Consider the following 24,092-nt stretch of genomic DNA (forward strand, 5'->3'; position numbering starts at 1 on the left):
ACATTTATCTCAAGCCCCACGTGTCTTTGTTTTTGTTAACCAATATCACGAGTGGTTAAAAACAGTGGTAACAAGACGATGACGATTATAATTGGTAAACAGTGCTTTAAAAAGAAATGATGCCAAAGTGCGGCGTGTTTGGTCTCTCTTGTCTTTAATGCAGGAAAAAGACAACAAAAGACATTTGTGAAATGGTCGCCACATAGGTCAAGAAGTTAACGGAACTCTGGGTAGAAATAGGGATAAGCCACGAGCGAATGATCTGCCGTCTAGACGCAACTCAGGCGCTCATCGCCAACTTATCGGACCAAAAGTTCTCGGGAGAAGGCCAAAGAGCTGTCAGTGGAGCTCTCAGTTCCCAGCCCTGCGGTAAGTTCCTTGATACTTTCCTGTTTCATAGAGGAACACTATATATGAATACAATATAGGCTAGTGAAGCATCCTGTTCGTATGTCGATTTTAGTTCGTTTGGCGTAAAGAGTCTTCATTGCTAGTGGGAAAAATGAAGGCCCGTCTTTTACTGTCTATGTGATGCCCGAACTGCAGCACCAGCCTCATAAGGGTAAGATCATGGATTTCACAACGCTTCTTTGTATGTGGGCTGTTTTTTTGCTGACAAAAGAGGGCAAGCTTCTTTGGTTGAGAGTTTGCTTCAGTGAGAATAAAATAAAAAATGAATGAATAAACTAGGAAATGCATGTTTAATTTCACAGGATCGCCCAAAGCGTTATTGTGGCAAGGGGAAGAAAGGGAACGTCCCATCAATAAAATAAATATCGACCTCGAATGCCAGCTTGTACGACAAAGAACCACATTGCCATACATCTAGAAAATATTTTGTTTTCTCAACCAAATGTGGGGGGCTTTGAGAACGTTGCACTTCTCTCTATGGTTGCCCATTCAAAACATTTGTATTTCTGCTGAATAATATTGGCAAAAAATGTGGGATATTTTCGAAGCATAAGAAATAGGAATCGTTGAATGTTTTCTTCCGTTATAACGCAGCAGAACATGTTTGTTGTCACTGAATTGGACAGAAACCTATAGAAACCACCTTGCGCAGGATTCCAGCATTGCCTGAGGCATGCGATGTCTTGTTTTTTCGAAGAATGCCACTTTCACCTGAAACGTTTACACGCTCCTATACGATTTTGCGCCGGTCCCTTTGCTAACCAAAGCAAATACTACTTTCTCGACCCTTTTAAAGGATGTACATCTATGTATTTCACTCGTATGTGAACATTGGAGCATTCAAGAACTGACTGCATTGCATTTCTCGTGAACCTCGCAATGGAGCATAGTGCCGCTTCCATGCGCTGAGGGCTGTGCACACAAATTAGAATGTAGGTAGTCGAACCAAATCAAGAAATATCCTTTTATGTGTAAATACAGGAGGTCAATATATGGGACTAGGATATTTACAACCACCTCATATTGGCACAATTCACAAATCAATACAGTGATCGCTGAAGAATGTCGTGCTGTTTCTTTCGAGAAATATTGTGGGTTGATCCTCTTTTGTGAGGAGTGTGCAACGCAGAGGAAGTGGGATGTAACGGTCCGTTGGTATTCGCCGAAAAGGTGCTTAAAGCTACAAATTAAAGCTCCTCAGAAATGCAGCTCCACAGGGACCAAAAATTGTACCGGGAAGATAAGGCTGTATTTTGTACAACGTGGTGTTTATTACTGGTTGAACCGTCCAATAATGGCGGCATCGGCCATACGGAGTGTTTAAATATATGGCTCCTGGTCCGGTGATAAATGCGAGCACCATCGCCTTGTTGATTCAGTCAGTCTACTAAGTGAGCTAACAGCCTGTTGCGCGATGGTAGAGAAGAAAGGAGACCTATATTGACACAACTCCAAACGTGGAAACGTTAAATCTGCAAATGAGTTTTGCGTTAATTGCAAGAATGGAAGTTTCATGCTACGTTAGGGGAAATATAAGCTTTGCTGTGAATGAATCACGTTCCTTGAACACAATGTTGTCTTTTCAATGCAATTAGTCTCTTACATCGAAATTCCTCACCCCATGTGTCAGGTTCTAGATCGCACAACTTGAGCAGTTTTCTTGAACTTCGCCATAAAGTAAATGTGAACATTTATCTCAAGTCCTTCGTGGCCTTGTTTTTCTTCACCAATATCACGAGTGGTGAAAAAATAGTGGTAACAAGACGATGACGATATTAATTGGTAAACAGTGCTTTAAAAAGAAATGATGCCAAAGTGCGGCGTGTTTGGTCTCTCTTGTCTCTTTCTTAATGCAGGAAAAAGACAACAAAAGACATTTGTGAAATGGTCGCCACATAGGTCAAGAAGTTAACGGAACTCTGAGAAGAAATAGGGATAAGCCACGAGTGAATGATCAGCCGTCTAGACGCAACTTAGGCACTCATCGCCAACTTATCGGACCAAAAGTTCTCGGGCGAACGCCCCAGAGCTGTCAGTGGAGCTCTCAGTTCCCAGCCCTGCGGTAAGTTCCTAGATACTTTCCTGTTTCATAGAGGAACACTATATATGAATACAATATAGGCTAGTGAAGCATCCGTTCGTATGTCGATTTTAATTCCTTCGGCGTAAAGAGTCTTCATTGCTAGTGGGAAAAATGAAGGCCAGTCTTTTACTGTCTATGTGATGCCCGAACTGCAGCACCAGCCTCATAAGGGTAACATCACGGATTTCACAACACTTTTTTGTACGCGTGCTGTTTCTTTGCTGTCAAAAGAGGGCAAGCTTCCTTGGTTGAGAGTTTGCTTCAGTTAGAATAAAATAATCTAATGAATGAATAAACTAGCAAATGAATGTTTATTTCACAGGATCGCTCGAAGCGTTATTGGGGCACAGGGAAGAAAGGGAAGGTCCCATGAATAGGACAAATATCGACCTCGCATGCCAGCTTCTACGACAAAGATCCACATTGCCATACATCTAGAAAATATTTCGTTTTCTTAACCGAATGTGGGACGCTTTGAGAATGTTACACTTCTCTCTATGGTTGCCCATTCAAAACATTTGTATTTCTGCTGAATAATTTTGGTAAAACATGTGGGATAATTTCGAAGCATGAGAAATAGGAATCGTGGAATGTTTTCTTCCATTATAATGCAGCAGAACGTGTTTGTTGTCACTGAATTGGACAGCAACCTATAGAAACCACCTTGCGCAGGATTCGAGCATCGCCTGAGGCATGCGATGTCTTGTTTTTTCGAAGAATGCCACTTTCACTGAAACGTTTACACGCTCCTATACGATTTTGCGCCGGTCCCTTTGCTAACCAAAGCAAATACTACTTTCTCGACCCTTTAAAGGATGTACATCTATGTATTTCACTCGTATGTGAACATTGGAGCATTCAAGAACTGACTGCATTGCATTTCTCGTGAACCTCGCAATGGAGCATAGTGCCGCTTCCATGCGCTGAGGGCTGTGCACACAATTTAGAATGTAAGTAGTCAAACCAAAATAAGAAATAATCATTTTATATGTAAATACAGGAGTTCAATATACGGCCTAGGATGTTTACAATCACTTCATATTGGCACAATTCACAAATCACTTACAGTGATGGCTGAAGAATGTCGTGCTGTTTCTTTCAAGAAATGTCGTGGGTTGATCCTCTTTTGTGAGGAGTGTGCAACGCAGAGGAAGTGGGATGTAATGGTCCGTTAGTATTCACCGAAAAGGTGCTTAAAGCTACAAATTAAAGCTCCTCAGAAATGCAGCTCCACAGGGAAAAAAATTGTACCGGGCAGATATTAGTAAGGCTGCATTTTCTACGCCATGCTGTTTATTAGTGGTTGAACTGTCCAATAATGGCGGCATCGGCTACACGGAGTGTTTACATATATGGCTCCTGGTCCAGTGATAAATCTGAGCACCATCGCCTTCTTGATTCAGTCAGTCTATTAAGTGAGCTAACAGCCTGTTGCGCGATGGTCGAGAAGAAAGAAGACCTATATTGACAACTCCAAACTTAGAAACGGTAAATCTGCAAACGAGTTTTGCGTTAATTGCAAGAATGGAAATTTCATGCTACGTGAGGGCAAATATAAGCTTTTCCGTGAATGAATCACGTTCCTTGAACACAATGTTGTCTTTTCAATGCAATTAGTCTCTTACATCGAAATTCCTCACCCCATGTGTCAGGTTCTAGATCGCACAACTTGAGGAGTTTTTTTTGAACTTCGCCATAAAGTAAATGTGAACATTTATCTCAAGTCCCACGTTGCTCTGTTTTTGTTCACCAATATCACGAGTGGTGAAAAATAGTGGTAACAAGACGATGACGATATTAATTGGTAAACACTGCTTTAAAAAGAAATGATGCCAAAGTTCGGCGTGTTTGGTCTCTCTTGTCTCTTTCTGAATGCAGGAAAAAGACAACAAAAGACATTTGTGAAATGGTCGCCACATAGGTCAAGAAGTTAACGGAACTCTGGGTAGAAATAGGGATAAGCCACGAGTGAATGATCAGCCGTCTAGACGCAACTCAGGCGCTCATCGCCAACTTATCGGACCAAAAGTTCTCGGGAGAAGGCCAAAGAGCTGTCAGTAGAGCTCTCAGTTCCCAGCGCTGCGGCAAGTTCCTAGATACTTTCCTGTTTCATAGAGGAACACTATATTTAAATACGATATAGGCTAGTGAAGCATCCGTTCGTATGCCAATTTTAATTCCTTCGGCGTAAAGAGTCTTCATTGCTAGTGGGAAAAATGAAGGCCCGTCTTTTACCGTCTATGTGATGCCCGAACTGCAGCACCAGCCTCATCAGGGTAAGATCATGGATTTCACAACACTTCTTTGTACGCGGGCTGTTTTTTTGCTGACAAAAGAGGGCAAGCTTCTTTGGTTGAGAGTTTGCTTCAGTGACAATAAAATAAAATAATGAATGAATAAACTAGTAAATGAATGTTTAATTTCACAGGAATGCCCGAAGCGCTATTGGGGTACAGGGAAGAAAGGGAACATCCCATCAATAGGATAAATATCGACCTCGCATGCCAGCTTCTACGACAAAGATCCACATTGCCATACATCTAGAAAATATTTTGTTTTCTTAACCGAATGTGGGGGGCTTTGAGAACGTTGCACATCTCTCTATGGTTGCCTATTCAAAACATTTGTATTTCTGCTGAATAATATTGGAAAAAAATGTGGGATATTTTCGAAGCATAAGAAATAGGAATCGTTGAATGTTTTCTTCCGTTATAACGCAGCAGAACATGTTTGTTGTCACTGAATTGGACAGCAACCTATAGAAACCACCTTGCGCAGGATTCCAGCATTGCCTGAGGCATGCGATGTCTTGTTTTTTCGAAGAATGCCACTTTCACTGAAACGTGTACACGCTCCTATAAGATTTTGCGCCGGTCCCTTTGCTAACCAAAGCAAATACTACTTTCTCGACCCTTTAAAAGGATGCAAATTTATATATTTCACTCGTGTGTGAACATTGGAGCATTCAAGAACTGACTGGATTGCATTTCTCGTGAACCTCACAATGGAGCATAGTGCCGCTTCCATGCGCTGAGGGCTGTGCACACAATTTAGAATGTAGGTAATCGAACCAAAATAAGAAATATTCATTTTATGTGTAAATACAGGAGTTCAAAATACGGCCTAGGATATTTACAATCACCTCATATTGGCACAATTCACAAATCAAAACAGTGATGGCTGAAGAATGCCGTGCTGTTACTTTCGAGAAATATTGTGGGTTGATCCTCTTTTGTGAGGAGTGTGCAACGCAGAGGAAGTGGGATGTAACGGTCCGTTGGTATTCGCCGAAAAGGTGCTTAAAGCTACAAATTAAAGCTCCTCAGAAATGCAGCTCCACAGGGACCAAAAATTGTCCCGGGAAGATAAGGCTGTATTTTGTACAACGTGCTGTTTATTACTGGTGGAACCGTCCAATAATGGTGGAATCGGCCATACAGAGTGTTTAAGTATATGGCTCCCGAGCACCATCGCCTTGTTGATTCAGTCAGTCTACTAAATGAGCTAACAGCCTGTTGCGCGATGGTAGAGAAGAAAGGAGACCTCTATTGACAACTCCAAATGTGGGAAGGTTAAATCTGCAAACGAGTTCTACGTTAATTGCAAGAATGGAAGTTTCATGCTACGTTAGGGCAAATATAAGCTTTTCCGTGAATGAATCACGTTCCTTGAACAAAATGTTGTCTTTTAAATGCAATTAGTCTCTTAATTCGAAATTCCTCACCCCATGTGTCAGGTTCTAGATCGCACAACTTGAGCAGTTTTCTTGAACTTCGCCATAAAGTAAATGTGAACATTTATCTCAAGTCCCACGTGGCTCTGTTTTTGTTCACCAATATCACGAGTGGTGAAAAAATTTTGGTAACAAGACGATGACGATATTAATTGGTAAACAGTGCTTTAAAAAGAAATGATGCCAAAGTGCGGCGTGTTTGGTCTCTCTTGTCTCTTTCTTAATGCAGGAAAAAGACAACAAAAGACATTTGTGAAATGGTCGCCACATAGGTCAAGAAGTTAACAGAACTCTGGGAAGAAATAGGGATAAGCCGCGAGCGAATGATCAGCCGTCTAGACACAACTCAGGCGCTCATTGCCAACTTATCAGACCAAAAGTTCTCGGGAGAAGGCCAAAGAGCTTTCAGTGGAGCTCTCAGTTCCCAGCCCTGCGGTAAGTTCCTGGATACTTTCCTGTTTCATAGAGAACACTATATATGAATACAATATAGGCTAGTGAAGCATCCATTTGTATGTCGATTTTAATTCGCTCGGCGTAAAGAGTCTTCATTGCTAGTGGGAAAAATGAAGGCCCGTCTTTTACTGTCTATGTGATGCCTGAACTGCAGCACCAGCCTCATAAGGGTAAGATGATGGATTTCACAACGCTTCTTTGTATGTGGGCTGTTTTTTTGCTGACAAAAGAGGGCAAGCTTCTTTGGTTGAGAGTTTGCTTCAGTGAGAATAAAATAAAATAATGAATGAATAAACTAGTAAATGAATGTTTAATTTCACAGGATCGCCCGAAGCGCTATTGGGCACAGGGAAGAAAGGGAACGTCCCATCAATAAAATAAATATCGACCTCGAATGCCAGCTTGTACGACAAAGAACCACATTGCCATACATCTAGAAAATATTTTGTTTTCTCAACCGAATGTGGGGGGCTTTGAGAACGTTGCACTTCTCTCTATGGTTGCCCATTCAAAACATTTGTATTTCTGCTGAATAATATTGCCAAAAAATGTGGGATATTTTCGAAGCATAAGAAATAAGAATTGTTGAATGTTTTCTTTCGTTATAACGCAGCAGAACATGTTTGTTGTCACTGAATTGGACAGAAACCTATAGAAACCACCTTGCGCAGGATTCCAGCGTTGCCTCAGGCATGCGATGTCTTGTTTTTTTGAAGAATGCCACTTTCACCTAAACGTTGAAACGCTCCTATACGATTTTGCACCGGTCCCTTTACTAACCAATACAAATACTACTTTCTCGACCCTTTTAAAGGATGTACATCAATGTATTTCACTCGTATGTGAACATTGGAGCATTCAAGAACTGACTGCATTGCATTTCTCGTGAACCTCGCAATGGAGCATAGTGCCGCTTCCATTCGCTGAGGGCTGTGCACACAATTTAGAATGTAAGTAGTCAAACCAAAATAAGAAATAATCATTTTATATGTAAATACAGGAGTTCAATATACGGCCTAGGATGTTTACAATCACTTAATATTGGCACAATTCACAAATCAATTACAGTGATGGCTGAAGAATGTCGTGCTGTTTCTTTCGAGAAATATCGTGGGTTGATCCTCTTTTGTGAGGAGTGTGCAACGCAGAGGAAGTGGGATGTAATGGTCCGTTAGTATTCACCGAAAAGGTTCTTAAAGCTACAAATTAAAGCTCCTCAGAAATGCAGCCCCACAGGGACCAAAAATTGTCCCGGGAAGATAAGGCTGTATTTTGTACAACATGGTGTTTATTACTGGTTGAACCGTCCAATAATGGCGGCATCGGCCATACGGAGTGTTTAAATATATGGCTCCTGGTCCGGTGATAAATCCGAGCACCATCGCCTTGTTGATTCAGTCAGTCTACTAAGTGAGCTAACAGCCTGTTGCGCGATGGTAGAGAAGAAAGGAGACCTATATTGACACAACTCCAAACGTGGAAACGTTAAATCTGCAAATGAGTTTTGCGTTAATTGCAAGAATGGAAGTTTCATGCTACGTTAGGGGAAATATAAGCTTTGCTGTGAATGTATCACGTTCCTTGAACACAATTTTGTCTTTTCAATGCAATTAGTCTCTTACATCGAAATTCCTCACCCCATGTGTCAGGTACTAGATCGCACAACTTGAGCAGTTTTCTTGAACTTCGCCATAAAGTAAATGTGAACATTTATCTCAAGTCCTTCGTGGCTTTGTTTTTCTTCACCAATATCACGAGTGGTGAAAAAATAGTGGTAACAAGATGATGACGATATTAATTGGTAAACAGTGCTTTACAAAGAAATGATGTCAAAGTGTGGCGTGTTTGGCCTCTCTTGTCTCTTTCTGAATGCAGGAAAAAGAGAACAAAAGACATTTGTGAAATGGTCGCCACATCGGTCAAGAAGTTGACGGAACTCTGGGTAGAAATAGGGATAAGCCACGAGCGAATTATCAGCCGTCTTAACGGAACTCAGGCGCTCATCGCCAACTTATCGGACCAAATGCTCTCGGGAGATGACCCAAGAGCTGTCAGTGGAGCTCTCAGTTCCCAGCCCTGCGGTAAGTTCCTAGATACTTTTCCTGTTTCATAGAGGAACACTACGTATGAATACAATATAGGCTAGTGAAGCATCCGTTCGTATGTCGATTTTAATTCCTTCGGCGTAAACAGTCTTCATTGCTAGTGGGAAAAATGAAGGCCAGTCTTTTACTGTCTATGTGATGCCCGAACTGCAGCACCAGCCTCATAAGGGTAACATCACGGATTTCACAACACTTTTTTGTACGCATGCTGTTTCTTTGCTGACAAAAGAGGGCAAGCTTCCTTGGTTGAGAGTTTGCTTCAGTTAGAATAAAATAATCTAATGAATGAATAAACTAGCAAATGAACGTTTATTTCACAGGATCGCTCGAAGCGTTATTGGGGCACAGGGAAGAAAGGGAAGGTCCCATGAATAGGACAAATATCGACCTCGCATGCCAGCTTCTACGACAAAGATCCACATTGCCATACATCTAGAAAATATTTTGTTTTCTTAACCGAATGTGGGACGCTTTGAGAATGTTACACTTCTCTCTATGGTTGCCCATTCAAAACATTTGTATTTCTGCTGAATAATTTTGGTAAAACATGTGGGATAATTTCGAAGCATGAGAAATAGGAATCGTGGAATGTTTTCTTCCATTATAATGCAGCAGAACGTGTTTGTTGTCACTGAATTGGACAACAACCTATAGAAACCACCTTGCGCAGGATTCGAGCATCGCCTGAGGCATGTGATATCTTGTTTTTTCGAAGAATGCCACTTTCACTGAAACGTTTACACGATCCTATACGATTTTGCGCCGGTCTCTTTCCTAACCAAAGCAAATACTACTTTCTCGACTTTTTTAAAGGATGCACATCAATGTATTCCATTCGTATGTGAACATTGGAGCATTCAAGAACTGACTGCATTGCATTTCTCGTGAACCTCGCAATGGAGCATAGTGCCGCTTCCATGCGCTGAGGGCTGTGCGCACAATTTAGAATCTAGGAAGTCGAACCAAATTAAGAAATATTCGTTTTATGTGTAAATACAGGAGTTCAATATATGGCCTAGGATATTTACAATCATCTCATATTGGCACAATTCACAAATCAAAACAGTGATGGCTGAAGAATTTCGTGCTGTTTCTTTCGAGAAATATTGTGGGTTGATCCTCTTTTGTGAGGAGTGTGCAACACAGAGGAAGTGGGATGTAACAGTCCGTTGGTATTCGCCGAAAAGGTGCTTAAAGCTACAAATTAAAGCTCCTCAGAAATGCATCTCCACAGGGACCAAAAGTTGTCCCGAGAAGATAAGGCTGTATTTTGTACAACGTGGTGTTTATTACTGGTTGAACCGTCCAATAATGGCAGCATCGGCCATACGGAGTGTTTAAATATATGGCTCCTGGTCAAGTGATAAATCCGAGCACCATCGCCTTATTGATTCTACTATTGAGGCTACTATGTGAGCTAACAGGCTGTTGCACGATGGTAGAGAAGAAAGGAGACCTATATTGACAACTCCAAACGTGGAATCGTTAAATCTACAAACGAGTTTTGCGTTAATTGCAAGAATGGAAGTTTCATGCTACGTTAGGGGAAATATAAGCTTTGCTGTGAATGAATCACGTTCCTTGAACACAATGTTGTCTTTTCAATGCAATTAGTCTCTTACATCGAAATTCCTCACCCCATGTGTCAGGTTCTAGATCGCACAACTTGAGCAGTTTTCTTGAACTTCGCCATAAAGTAAATGTGAACATTTATCTCAAGTCGTTCGTGGCTTTGATTTCTTCACCAATATCACGAGTGGTGAAAAAATAGTGGTAACAAGACGATGACGATATTAATTGGTAAACAGTGCTTTAAAAAGAAATGATGCCAAAGTGCGGCGTGTTGGGTCTCTCTTGTCTCTTTCTGAATGCAGGAAAAAGACAACCAAAGACATTTGTGAAATGGTCGCCACATAGGTCAAGAAGTTAACGGAACTCTGGGTAGAAATAGGGATAAGCCACGAGCGAATGATCAGCCGTCTAGACGCAACTCAGGCGCTCATCGCCAACTTATCGGACCAAAAGTTCTCGGGAGAAGGCCAAAGAGCTGTCAGTGGAGCTCAGTTCCCAGCCCTGCGGTAAGTTCCTAGATACTTTCCTGTTTCATAGAGGGCCACTATATATGAATGCAATATAGGGTAGTGAAGCATCCGTTCGTATGTCGATTTTAATTCCTTTGGCGTAAACAGTCTTCATTGCTAGTGGGAAAAATGAAGGCCAGTCTTTTACTGTCTATGTGATGCCCGAACTGCAGCACCAGCCTCATAAGAGTAACATCACGGATTTCACAACACTTCTTGGTACGGATGCTGTTTTTAAAGCGAAGCTTTGTACCTCTACCAGCCAAGGGTTCTGTCGTGTCCGTCGTTGTAATAAAAAAACGATCCCAACGAACCGCTAACAATTGCAGGTATAGCAGTATAGCTTACTTGAATTCAGGCATTCAGTGCATAACTAAGCACTCGTTTTCGCAAGAAAAACCACAAAAACAAGCTTCAAAGTGATGAGCCAACATGATGGATGATAAGGGCTGCGGGCAAACAACGAAAACAGGCTTGGCGCGGTCCGTAAGATTAGATTGCAGCTGTTGCAAAGTTTTTGCAGCTGCTTGAAAGAGGGTTGACGTCATTCGAAACCCTTCCAGCCTGGTAACTGCTTCGGTTCATTTTCTAGACTACCCCACTATGGGTAGACCACGGAAAGTAAAGACGGCAGAAGAAGAGCGTGAATATAAGGCTCGGCGGAAAGAACAAAATCGTCTCGCTCAACAGCGTCGTAGGCAAAACCCAGCAGCTCTCGCACAAGATGCCGAACGTATGCGTCATGCCAGGCAGCAGGACCCAGCATATGCCGCTAGAGAAGCGGAACGTGTGCGTCAGGCCAGGCAGCAGGACCCAACATACGTCGTCAGAGACGCTGCAGTCACCGTGAGGGGGGCGTAAAAAGCTTTGCTTTCCAACCACCTTCACAGGGTGGATTGGCGGGCAATTTTTTTTTCTGACAAAAGAGGGCAAGCTTCTTTGGTTGAGTTTGCTTCAGTTGGAATAAAATAAAATAATGAATGAATAAACTAGTAAATGAAAGTTTAATTTCACAGGATTGCCCGAAGCGCTATTGGGGCACAGGAAAGAAAGGGACCGTCCCATCAATAAGATAAATATCGACCTCGCATGTCAGCTTCTACGACAAAGATCCACATTGCCATACATCTAGAAAATATTTTGTTTTCTCAGCCGAATGTGGGGGGCTTTGAGAACGTTGCACTTTTCCCTATGGTTGCCTATTCAAAACATTTGTATTTCTGCTGAATAATATTGGCAAAAAATGTGCGATAATTTCTAAGCATAAGAAATAGCACTCGTGGAATGTTTTCTTCTGTTATAACGCAGCAGAACGTGTTTGTTGTCACTGAATTGGACAGCAACCTATAGAAACCACCTTGCGCAGGATTCCAGCATCGCCTGAGGCATGCGATATCTTGTTTTTTCGAAGAATGCCACTTTCACTGAAACGTTTACACGATCCCATACGATTTTGCGCCGGTCTCTTTCCTAACAAGAGCAAATACTACTTTCTCGACCCTTTTAAAGGATGTACATCTATGTATTTCACTCGTATGTGAACATTGGAGCATTCAAGAACTGACTGCATTGCATTTCTCGTGAATCTCGCAATGGAGCATAGTGCCACTTCCATGCTCTGAGGGCTCTGCACACAATTTAGAATGTAAGTAGTCAAACCAAAATAAGAAATAATCGTTTTATATGTAAATACAGGAGTTCAATATATGGCCTAGGATGTTTACAATCACCTCATATTGGCACAATTCATAAAACACTTACAGTGATGGCTGAAGAATGTCGTGCTGTTTCTTTCGAGAAATATCATGGGTTGATCCTCTTTTGTGAGGAGTGTGCAACGCAGAGGAAGTGGGATGTAATGGTCCATTTGTATTCACCGAAAATGTGCTTAAAGCTACAAATTAAAGCTCCTCAGAAATGCAGCTCCACAGGGAAAAAAATTGTACCAGGCAGATTTTAGTAAGGCTGAATTTTGTACACCATGCTGTTTATTATTGGTTGAACCGTCCAATAATGGCAGCATCGGCTGTACGGAGTGTTTAAATATATGGCTCCTGGTCCAGTGATAAATCTGAGCACCATCGCCTTCTTGATTCAGTCAGTCTACTAAGTGAGCTAACAGCCTGTTGCGCGATGGTAGATAAGAAAGGAGACCTATATTGACAACTCCAAACGTGGGAACGTTAAGTCTGCAAACGAGTTCTACGTTAATTGCAAGAATGGAAGTTTGATGCTACCTTATGCTAGGGCAAATATAAGCTTTTCCGTGATTGAATCACGTTCCTTGAACACAATGTTGTCTTTTCAATGCAATTAGTCTCTTACATCGAAATTCCTCACCCCATGTGTCAGGTTCTAGATCGCACAACTTGAGCAGTGTTGTTGAACTTCGGCATAAGTTAATGTGAACATTTCTCTCTAGTCCCATGTGGCTTTGTTTTTGTTCACCAATATCACGAGTGGTGAAAAAATAGTGGTAAAAGACGAAGACGATATTAATTGGTAAACAGTGCTTTAAAAAGAAATGATGCGAAAGTGCGGCGTGTTTGGCCTCTCTTGTCTCTTTCTGAATGCAGGAAAAAGACAACAAAAGACATTTGTGAAATGGTCGCCACATAGGTCAAGAAGTTAACAGGAACTCTGGGTAAGAAATAGGGATAAGCCGCGAGCGAATGATCAGCCAGTCTAGACACAACTCAGGCGCTCATCGCCAACTTATCGGACCAAAAGTTCTCGGGAGAAGGTCAAAGAGCTGTCAGTGGAGCTCTCAGTTCCCAGCCCTGCGGTAAGTTCCTAGATACTTTCCTGTTTCATAGAGGAACACTATATATGAATACAATATAGGCTAGTGAAGCATCCGTTCGTATGTCGATTTTAGTTCGTTCGGCGTAAAGAGTCTTCATTGCTAGTGGGAAAAATGAAGGCCCGTCTTTTACTGTCTATGTGATGCCCTAACTGCAGCACCAGCCTCATAAGAGTAAGATCATGAATTTCACAACACTTCTTTGTACGTGGGCTGTTTTTTTGCTGACAAAAGAGGGCAAGCTTCTTTGGTTGAGCGTTTGCTTCAGTGAGAATAAAATAAAAAATGAATGAATAAACTAGGAAATGAATGTTTAATTTCACAGGATCGCCCGAAGCGCTATTGGGGCACAGGGAAGAAAGGGAATGTCCCATCAATAAAATAAATATCGACCTCGCATGCCAGCTTCTACGACAAAGATCCACATTGCCATACATCTAGAAAATATTTTGTTTTCTCAACCGAATGTGGGGGGCTTTGAGAACGTTGCACTTCTCTCTATGGTTGCCCATTCAAAACATTTGTATTTCTGCTGAATAATATTGGCAAAAAATGTGGGATATTTTCGAAGCATAAGAAATAAGAATCGTTGAATGTTTTCTTTCGTTATAACGCAGCAGAACATGTTTGTTGTCACTGAATTGGACAGCAACCTATAGAAACCACCTTGCGCAGGATTCCAGCATTGCCTGAGGCATGCGATGTCTTGTTTTTTCGAAGAATGCCACTTTCACTGAAACGTGTACACGCTCCTATAAGATTTTGCGCCGGTCCCTTTGCTAACCAAAGCAAATACTACTTTCTCGACCCTTTAAAAGGATGCAAATTTATATATTTCACTCGTGTGTGAACATTGGAGCATTCAAGAACTGACTGGATTGCATTTCTCGTGAACCTCACAATGGAGCATAGTGCCGCTTCCATGCGCTGAGGGCTGTGCACACAATTTAGAATGTAGGTAATCGAACCAAAATAAGAAATATTCATTTTATGTGTAAATACAGGAGTTCAAAATACGGCCTAGGATATTTACAATCACCTCATATTGGCACAATTCACAAATCAAAACAGTGATGGCTGAAGAATGCCGTGCTGTTACTTTCGAGAAATATTGTGGGTTGATCCTCTTTTGTGAGGAGTGTGCAACGCAGAGGAAGTGGGATGTAACGGTCCGTTGGTATTCGCCGAAAAGGTGCTTAAAGCTACAAATTAAAGCTCCTCAGAAATGCAGCTCCACAGGGACCAAAAATTGTCCCGGGAAGATAAGGCTGTATTTTGTACAACGTGCTATTTATTACTGGTGGAACCGTCCAATAATGGTGGAATCGGCCATACAGAGTGTTTAAGTATATGGCTCCCGAGCACCATCGCCTTGTTGATTCAGTCAGTCTACTAAATGAGCTAACAGCCTGTTGCGCGATGGTAGAGAAGAAAGGAGACCTCTATTGACAACTCCAAATGTGGGAACGTTAAATCTGCAAACGAGTTCTACGTTAATTGCAAGAATGGAAGTTTCATGCTACGTTAGGGCAAATATAAGCTTTTCCGTGAATGAATCACGTTCCTTGAACAAAATGTTGTCTTTTAAATGCAATTAGTCTCTTAATTCGAAATTCCTCACCCCATGTGTCAGGTTCTAGATCGCACAACTTGAGCAGTTTTCTTGAACTTCGCCATAAAGTAAATGTGAACATTTATCTCAAGTCCCACGTGGCTCTGTTTTTGTTCACCAATATCACGAGTGGTGAAAAAATAGTGGTAACAAGACGATGACGATATTAATTGGTAAACAGTGCTTTAAAAAGAAATGATGCCAAAGTGCGGCATGTTTGGCCTCTCTTGTCGCTTTTTGAATGCAGGAAAAAGACAACAAAAGACATTTGTGAAATGGTCGCCACATAGGTGAAGAAGTTAACGGAACTCTGGGTAGAAATAGGGATAAGCCTTGAGCGAATGATCAGCCGTCTAGACGCAACTCAGGCGCTCATCGCCAACTTATCGGACCAAAAGTTCTCGGGAGAAGGCCAAAGAGCTTTCAGTGGAGCTCTCAGTTCCCAGCCCTGCGGTGAGTTCCGAGATACTTTCCTGTTTCATAGAGGAACACTATATATGAATAAAATATAGGCTAGTGAAGCATCCTTTCTTATGTCGATTTTAATTCCTTCGGCGTAAAGAGTCTTCATTGCTAGTGGGAAAAATGAAGGCCCGTCTTTTACTGTCTATGTGATGCCCGAACTGCAGCACCAGCCTCATAAGGGTAAGATCATGGATTTCACAACACTTCTTTGTACGTGGGCTGTTTTTTTGCTTACAAAAGAGGGCAAGCTTCTTTGGTTGAGAGTTTGCTTCAGTTTTGAATAAAATAAAATAATGAATGAATAAACTAGTAAATGAATGTTTAATTTCATAGGATCGCGCGAAGCGCTATTGGGCACAGGGAAGAAAGGGAACGTCCCATCAATAAGATAAATATCGACCTCGCATGCCAGATTCTATGACAAAGATCCACATTGGCATACAACTAGAAAATATTTTGTTTTCTCAACCGAATGTGGGGGGCTTTGAGAACGTTGCACTTCTCTCTATGGTTGCCCATTCAAAACATTTGTATTTCTGCTGAATAATATTGGCAAAAAATGTGGGATATTTTCGAAGCATAAGAAATAGGAATCGTTGAATGTTTTCTTTCGTTATAACGCAGCAGAACATGTTTGTTGTCACTGAATTGGACAGAAACCTATAGAAACCACCTTGCGCAGGATTCCAGCGTTGCCTCAGGCATGCGATGTCTTGTTTTTTTGAAGAATGCCACTTTCACCTAAACGTTGAAACGCTCCTATACGATTTTGCACCGGTCCCTTTACTAACCAAAGCAAATACTACTTTCTCGACCCTTTTAAAGGATGTACATCAATGTATTTCACTCGTATGTGAACATTGGAGCATTCAAGAACTGACTGCATTGCATTTCTCGTGAACCTCGCAATGGAGCATAGTGCCGCTTCCATTCGCTGAGGGCTGTGCACACAATTTAGAATGTAGTAGTCTAACCAAAATAAGAAATAATCATTTTATATGTAAATACAGGAGTTCAATATACGGCCTAGGATATTTACAATCATCTCATATTGGCACAATTCACAAATCAAAACAGTGATGGCTGAAGAATGTCGTGCTGTTTCTTTCGAGAAATATCGTGGGTTGATCCTCTTTTGTGAGGAGTGTGCAACGCAGAGGAAGTGGGATGTAACGGTCTGTTAGTATTCACCGAAAAGGTTCTTAAAGCTACAAATTAAAGCTCCTCAGAAATGCAGCCCCACAGGGACCAAAAATTGTCCCGGGAAGATAAGGCTGTATTTTGTACAACATGGTGTTTATTACTGGTTGAACCGTCCAATAATGGCGGCATCGGCCATACGGAGTGTTTAAATATATGGCTCCTGGTCCGGTGATAAATCCGAGCACCATCGCCTTGTTGATTCAGTCAGTCTACTAAGTGAGCTAACAGCCTGTTGCGCGATGGTAGAGAAGAAAGGAGACCTATATTGACACAACTCCAAACGTGGAACCGTTAAATCTGCAAATGAGTTTTGCGTTAATTGCAAGAATGGAAGTTTCATGCTACGTTAGGGGAAATATAAGCTTTGCTGTGAATGAATAACGTTCCTTGAACACAATTTTGTCTTTTCAATGCAATTAGTCTCTTACATCGAAATTCCTCACCCCATGTGTCAGGTTCTAGATCGCACAACTTGAGCAGTTTTCTTGAACTTCGCCATAAAGTAAATGTGAACATTTATCTCAAGTCGTTCGTGGCTTTGTTTTTCTTCACCAATATTACGAGTGGTGAAAAAATAGTGGTAACAAGACGATGACGATATTAATTGGTAAACAGTGCTTTAAAAAGAAATGATGCCAAAGTCCGGCGTGTTTGGCCTCTCTTGTCTCTTTCTGAATGCAGGAAAAAGACAACAAAAGACATTTGTGAAATGGTCGCCACATAGGTCAAGAAGTTAACGGAACTCTGGGTAGAAATAGGGATAAGCCACGAGCGAATGATCAGCCGTCTAGACGCAACTCAGGCGCTCATCGCCAACTTATCGGACCAAAAGTTCTCGGGAGAAGGCCAAAGAGCTGTCAGTGGAGCTCTCAGTTCCCAGCCCTGCGGTAAGTTCCTAGATACTTTTCCTGTTTCATAGAGGAACACTACATATGAATATAATATAGGCTAGTGAAGCATCCGTTCTTATGTCGATTTTAATTCCTTCGGCGTAAAGAGTCTTCATTGCTAGTGGGAAAAATGAAGGCCCGTCTTTTACTGTCTATGTGATGCCCGAACTGCAGCACCAGCCTCATAAGAGTAAGATCATGAATTTCACAACACTTTTTTGTACGCATGCTGTTTTTTTGCTGACAAAAGAGGGCAAGCTTCTTGGTTGAGAGTTTGCTTCAGTTAGAATAAAATAAATAATGAATGAATAAACTAGTAAATGAATGTTTATTTCACAGGATCGCTCGAAGCGCTATTGGGGCACAGGGAAGAAAGGGAACGGTCCCATGAATAAGATAAATATCGACCTCGCATGCCAGCTTCTACGACAAAGATCCACATTGCCATACATCTAGAAAATATTTTGTTTTCTCAACCGAATGTGGGGACGCTTTGAGAACTGTTGCACTTCTCTCTATGGTTGCCCATTCAAAACATTTGTATTTCTGCTGAATAATATTGGTAAAACATGTGGGATAATTTCGAAGCATGAGAAATAGGAATCGTGGAATGTTTTCTTCCAGTTATAATGCAGCAGAACGTGTTTGTTGTCACTGAATTGGACAGCAACCTATAGAAACCACCTTGCGCAGGATTCCGAGCATCGCCTGAGGCATGCGATAGTCTTGTTTTTTCGAAGAATGCCACTTTCACTGAAACGTTTACACGATCCTATACGATTTTGCGCCGGTCCCTTTGCTAACCAAAGCATATACTACTTTCTCGACCCTTTTAAAGGATGCACATCAATGTATTTCATTCGTATGTGAACATTGGAGCATTCAAGAACTGACTGCATTGCATTTCTCGTGAACCTCGCAATGGAGCATAGTGCCGCTTCCATGCGCTGAGGGCTGTGCACACAATTTAGAATCTAGGTAGCCGAACCAAAATAAGAAATATTCGTTTTATGTGTAAATACAGGAGTTCAATATACGGCCTAGGATATTTACAATCATCTCATATATGCACAATTCACAAATCAAAACAGTGATCGCTGAAGAATGTCGTGCTGTTTCTTTCGAGAAATATCGTGGGTTGATCCTCTTTTGTGAGGAGTGTGCAACGCAGAGGAAGTGGGATGTAACAGGTCCGTTGGTATTCGCCGAAAAGGTGCTTAAAGCTACAAATTAAAGCTCCTCAGAAATGCAGCTCCACAGGGACCAAAAGTTGTCCCGGGAAGATAAGGCTGTATTTTGTACAACGTGGTGTTTATTACTGGTTGAACCGTCCAATAATGGCAGCATCGGCCATACGGAGTGTTTAAATATATGGCTCCTGGTCAGTGATAAATCCGAGCACCATCGCCTTATTGATTCTAGTCAGTCTACTAAGTGAGCTAACAGCCTGTTGCGCGATGGTAGAGAAGAAAGGAGACCTATATTGACAACTCCAAACGTGGAATCGTTAAATCTGCAAATGAGTTTTGCGTTAATTGCAAGAATGGAAGTTTCATGCTACGTTAGGGGAAATATAAGCTTTGCTGTGAATGAATCACGTTCCTTGAACACAATGTTGTCTTTTCAATGCAATTAGTCTCTTACATCGAAATTCCTCACCCCATGTGTCAGGTTCTAGATCGCACAACTTGAGCAGTTTTCTTGAACTTCGCCATAAAGTAAATGTGAACATTTATCTCAAGTCCTTCGTGGCTTTGTTTTCTTCACCAATATTACGAGTGGTGAAAAAATAGTGGTAACAAGACGATGACGATATTAATTGGTAAACAGTGCTTTAAAAAGAAATGATGCCAAAGTGCGGCGTGTTTGGTCTCTCTTGTCTCTTTCTGAATGCAGGAAAAAGACAACAAAAGACATTTGTGAAATGGTCGCCACATAGGTGAAGAAGTTAACGGAACTCTGGGTAGAAATATGGATAAGCCTTGAGCGAATGATCAGCCATCTAGACGCAACTCAGGCGCTCATCGCCAACTTATCGGACCAAAAGTTCTCGGGAGAAGGCCAAAGAGCTGTCAGTGGAGCTCTCAGTTCCCAGCCCTGCGGTAAGTTCCTAGATACTTTTCCTGTTTCATAGAGGAACACTACGTATGAATACAATATAGGCTAGTGAAGCATCTGTTCGTATGTCGATTTTAATTCCTTCGGCGTAAACAGTCTTCATTGCTAGTGGGAAAAATGAAGGCCAGTCTTTTACTGTCTATGTGATGCCCGAACTGCAGCACCAGCCTCATAAGGGTAACATCACGGATTTCACAACACTTTTTTGTATGCGTGCTGTTTCTTTGCTGACAAAAGAGGGCAAGCTTCCTTGGTTGAGAGTTTGCTTCAGTTAGAATAAAATAATCTAATGAATGAATAAACTAGCAAATGAATGTTTATTTCACAGGATCGCTCGAAGCGTTATTGGGGCACAGGGAAGAAAGGGAATGTCCCATCAATAAAATAAATATCGACCTCGCATGCCAGCTTCTACGACAAAGATCCACATTGCCATACATCTAGAAAATATTTTGTTTTCTTAACCGAATGTGGGACGCTTTGAGAACGTTGCACTTCTCTCTATGGTTGCCCTATTCAAAACATTTGTATTTCTGCTGAATAATATTGGCAAAAAATGTGGGATAATTTCGAAGCATAAGAAATAGGAATCGTGGAATGTTTTCTTCCGTTATAACGCAGCAGAACGTGTTTGTTGTCACTGAATTGGACAGCAACCTATAGAAACCACCTTGCGCAGGATTCGAGCATCGCCTGATGCATGCGATATCTTGTTTTTTCGAAGAATGCCACTTTCACTGAAACGTTTACACGATCCTATACGATTTTGCGCCGGTCTCTTTCCTAACCAAAGCAAATACTACTTTCTCGACCCTCTTAAAGGATGTACATCTATGTATTTCACTGGTATGTGAACATTGGAGCATTCAAGAACTGACTGCATTGCATTTCTCGTGAATCCTCGCAATGGAGCATAGTGCCGCTTCCATGCGCTGAGGGCTGTGCACACAATTTAGAATGTAAGGTAGTCAAACCAAAATAAGAAATAATCGTTTTATATGTAAATACAGGAGTTCAATATACGGCCTAGGATGTTTACAATCACCTCATATTGGCACAATTCATAAAACACTTACAGTGATGGCTGAAGAATGTCGTGCTGTTTCTTTCGAGAAATATCATGGGTTGATCCTCTTTTGTGAGGAGTGTGCAACGCAGAGGAAGTGGGATGTAATGGTCCATTTGTATTCACCGAAAATGTGCTTAAAGCTACAAATTAAAGCTCCTCAGAAATGCAGCTCCACAGGGAAAAAAATTGTACCGGGCAGATTTAGTAGGCTGAATTTTGTACACCATGCTGTTTATTATTGGTTGAACCGTCCAATAATGGCAGCATCGGCTGTACGGAGTGTTTAAATATATGGCTCCTGGTCCAGTGATAAATCTGAGCACCATCGCCTTCTTGATTCAGTCAGTCTACTAAGTGAGCTAACAGCCTGTTGCGCGATGGTAGATAAGAAAGGAGACCTATATTGACAACTCCAAACGTGGGAACGTTAAGTCTGCAAACGAGTTCTACGTTAATTGCAAGAATGGAAGTTTCATGCTACGTTAGGGCAAATATAAGCTTTTCCGTGAATGAATCACGTTCCTTGAACACAATGTTGTCTTTTCAATGCAATTAGTCTCTTACATCGAAATTCCTCACCCCATGTGTCAGGTTCTAGATCGCACAACTTGAGCAGTTTTCTTGAACTTCGCCATAAAGTAAATGTGAACATTTATCTCAAGTCCCACGTGGCTCTGTTTTTGTTCACCAATATCACGAGTGGTGAAAAAATAGTGGTAACAAGACGATGACGATATTAATTGGTAAACAGTGCTTTAAAAAGAAATGATGCCAAAGTGCGGCGTGTTTGGTCTCTCTTGTCTCTTTCTTAATGCAGGAAAAAGACAACAAAAGACATTTGTGAAATGGTCGCCACATAGGTCAAGAAGTTAACGGAACTCTGGGTAGAAATAGGGATAAGCCACGAGCGAATGATCAGCCGTCTAGACGCAACTCAGGCGCTCATCGCCAACTTATCGGACCAAAAGTTCTCGGGAGAAGGCCAAAGAGCTTTCAGTGGAGCTCTCAGTTCCCAGCCCTGCGGTAAGTTCCTAGATACTTTCCTGTTTCATAGAGGAACACTATATATGAATAAAATATAGGCTAGTGAAGCATCCGTTCTTATGTCGATTTTAATTCCTTCGGCGTAAAGAGTCTTCATTGCTAGTGGGAAAAATGAAGGCCCGTCTTTTAATGTCTATGTGATGCCCGAACTGCAGCACCAGCCTCATAAGGGTAAGATAATGGATTTCACAACACTTCTTTGTATGTGGGCTGTTTTTTTGCTGACAAAAGAGGGCAAGCTTCTTTGGTTGAGAGTTTGCTTCAGTGAGAATAAAATAAAATAATGAATGAATAAACTAGTAAATGAATGTTTAATTTCACAGGATCGCCCGAAGCGCTATTGGGGCACAGGGAAGAAAGGGAACGTCCCATGAATAAGATAAATATCGACCTCGCATGCCAGCTTCTACGACAATGATCCACATTGCCATACATCTATAAAATATTTTGTTTTCTCAACCGAATGTGGGGGCTTTGAGAACGTTGCACTTCTCTCTATGGTTGCCCATTCAAAACATTTGTATTTCTGCTGAATAATATTGGCAAAAAATGTGGGATATTTTCGAAGCATAAGAAATAGGAATCGTTGAATGTTTTCTTCAGTTATAATGCAGCAGAACATGTTTGTTGTCACTGAATTGGGCAGCAACCTATAGAAACCACCTTGCGCAGGATTCCACCATTGCCTGAGGCATGCGATGTCTTGTTTTTTTCGAAGAATGCCACTTTCACTGAAACGTTTACACGCTCCTAAACGATTTTGCGCCGGTCCCTTTGCTAACCAAAGCATATACTACTTTCTCGACCCTTTAAAAGATGTACATCTATGTATTTCACTCGTATGTGAACATTGGAGCATTCAAGAACTGACTGCATTGCATTACTCGTGAACCTCGCAATGGAGCATAGTGCCGCTTCCATGCGCTGAGGGCTGTGCACACAAATTAGAATGTAGGTAGTCGAACCAAAATAAGAAATATTTGTTTTATGTGTAAATACAGGAGTTCAATATACAGCCTAGGATATTTACAATCACCTCATATTGGCACAATTCACAAATCAAAACAGTGATGGCTGAAGAATGTCGTGCTGTTTCTTTCGAGAAATATTGTGGGTTGATCCTCTTTTGTGAGGAGTGTGCAACGCAGAGGAAGTGGGATGTAACGGTCTGTTGGTATTCGCCGAAAAGGTGCTTAAAGCTACAAATTAAAGCTCCTCAGAAATGCAGCCCCACAGGGACCAAAAATTGTCCCGGGAAGATAAGGCTGTATTTTGTATAACATGGTGTTTATTACTGGTTGAACCGTCCAATAATGGCGGCATCGGCCATACGGAGTGTTTAAATATATGGCTCCTGGTCCGGTGATAAATCCGAGCACCATCGCCTTGTTGATTCAGGCAGTCTACTAAGTGAGCTAACAGGCTGTTGCGCGATGGTAGAGAAGAAAGGAGACCTATATTGATAACTCCAAACCTGGGGAACGTTAAATTTGCAATTGAGTTCTACGTTAATTGCAAGAATGGAAGTTTCATGCTACGTTAGGGCAAATATAAGCTTTTCCGTGAATGAATCACGTTCCTTGAACACAATGTTGTCTTTTCAATGCAATTAGTCTCTTACATCGAAATTCCTCACCCCATGTGTCAGGTTCTAGATCGCACAACTTGAGCAGTTTTCTTGAACTTCGCCATAAAGTAAATGTGAACATTTATCTCAAGTCGTTCGTGGCTTTGTTTTTCTTCACCAATATCACGAGTGGTGAAAAAATAGTGGTAACAAGACGATGACGATATTAATTGGTAAACAGTGCTTTAAAAAGAAATGATGCCAAAGTGCGGCGTGTTTGGCCTCTCTTGTCTCTTTCTGAATGCAGGAAAAAGACAACAAAAGACATTTGTGAAATGGTCGCCACATAGGTCAAGAAGTTAACGGAACTCTGGGTAGAAATAGGGATAAGCCACGAGCGAATGATCAGCCATCTAGACGCAACTCAGGCGCTCATCGCCAACTTATCGGAC

The 24,092-nt window shown here is 41.5% G+C and overlaps 1 long non-coding RNA gene across 4 annotated transcripts in view; it reads left to right on the plus strand.

The window, feature by feature from the left end:
• The first annotated feature begins 249 nt into the window (after window positions 1-249).
• Window positions 250-24,092, plus strand: part of LOC119437673 (uncharacterized) — a 42,712-nt gene continuing 18,869 nt past the window's right edge. For 2 of the 4 annotated variants that reach the window (XR_007465226.1, XR_007465229.1), the window contains exons 1-4: window positions 4,539-4,582; window positions 6,457-6,499; window positions 10,706-10,866; window positions 21,847-22,052. This is a non-coding gene — a long non-coding RNA (uncharacterized LOC119437673). Of the gene's footprint in view, window positions 370-4,538; window positions 4,583-6,456; window positions 6,500-10,705; window positions 10,867-15,549; window positions 15,738-21,846; window positions 22,053-24,092 lie in introns of those variants that run through there. The other 2 variants (XR_007465227.1, XR_007465228.1) reach the window with 2 other exon arrangements.

This window comes from Dermacentor silvarum, chromosome 1, assembly GCF_013339745.2.
Source record: "Dermacentor silvarum isolate Dsil-2018 chromosome 1, BIME_Dsil_1.4, whole genome shotgun sequence".
Taxonomy (NCBI): Eukaryota; Metazoa; Arthropoda; class Arachnida; order Ixodida; family Ixodidae; genus Dermacentor; species Dermacentor silvarum.